At 42.1% G+C, this 1,053-nt stretch overlaps 1 non-coding gene across 1 annotated transcript; it reads right to left on the bottom strand.

The window, feature by feature from the left end:
* Window positions 1-938: 938 nt before the first annotated feature.
* trnal-caa (transfer RNA leucine (anticodon CAA)) lies at window positions 939-1,050 on the bottom strand. Its single transcript has 2 exons — window positions 1,013-1,050; window positions 939-984 (listed from the first exon to the last, which is right to left on the bottom strand). It is a non-coding gene; the product is annotated as a tRNA-Leu (tRNA).
* Between the last annotated feature and the right edge of the window lie 3 nt (window positions 1,051-1,053).

The following is a 1,053-nucleotide window of genomic DNA, read 5'->3' as shown; positions in this document are numbered from 1 at the left end:
GCCTTAGTGCCAAGATTTGCCCATGTCCACATTGTTTTGATACAAGACTTGATAATATCCTCCGCTCTCACCTCGATCACATTCTCTACATTCACAATCACTGTAGCCTCCTTTAGATATTTTCTTTGAAGAAACGTCTCCCTCGTGCCTTGGTTCTTTCCATTTCCAGCTCGTAGTCGATTTCCCAGTCCAGTGTCATTTGCCGAACGTGTCTCTCCGGCTAGTCCAGTGTCGTTTTCCATTCGTTTCTCTCCAGCCAGTCCTGTGTCGTTATCCATTAATCCGTCCATTGTTAGAAGAAAAACAAAAAACAAAAAAAAACAAAAAACAAAAAACAAAAATGAAAAAAAAAAGGGGGTAACCACACTCCAGCCAGCAAAATGCTGCTGTTATGTGGTTTAAAACTGACAAACCACACAAAAAACTAACCTAATGTCCAAAACAGCTCACAAACTAACACAAACAGAAAAACAAAATGGAGGAGAGCCTTCCTCTCCCAACTGCAGCCAACACTTCCTGTAGCTCTCTAGCGCCCTCAGGGTGGTATGGCCATAAGCCTGGCACCTTAGACCACTCAGCCATTCTGACACATTTACGCAAGAATGTGAAGGGCAATTCTATAACTGGATTACTGTTCCATAATTACTTCCAATTCTACTTCTAGTCTGGTCCCTCTAAAACAGGCTTTGTCAGAAGTGAGAGTTGAACCCACACCTCCATTTGGAGACTAGAAACCTCAACAAATGAGAAGGTTGATATGCTTTGAGCTTGGCACGTTAGACCACTCAGCCATTCTGACATAATCATACAAGGATGTAAAGGGCAACTCTATCATTGGAGTTGGTCAGATGGCAAAATAAAGGATCCAAAATATATAATTTACTGTCTCATAATTACTTAAAATTCTGCTTCTAGTCTGGTCCCTCTAAAACAGGTTTTGTCAGAAGTGGGATTTGAACCCACGCCTCCATTTGGAGACTAGAAACCTAAACAACTGAGAAGGCTGATATGTCTTGAATCTGGCGCCTTAGACCACTCGGCCATTCTGACACA

Source organism: Sinocyclocheilus anshuiensis, unplaced genomic scaffold, assembly GCF_001515605.1.
Source record: "Sinocyclocheilus anshuiensis isolate Anshui unplaced genomic scaffold, SAMN03320099.WGS_v1.1 scaffold4864, whole genome shotgun sequence".
In the NCBI taxonomy this organism is placed as follows: Eukaryota; Metazoa; Chordata; class Actinopteri; order Cypriniformes; family Cyprinidae; genus Sinocyclocheilus; species Sinocyclocheilus anshuiensis.
This window is presented reverse-complemented; position numbering and strand designations above follow the sequence as displayed.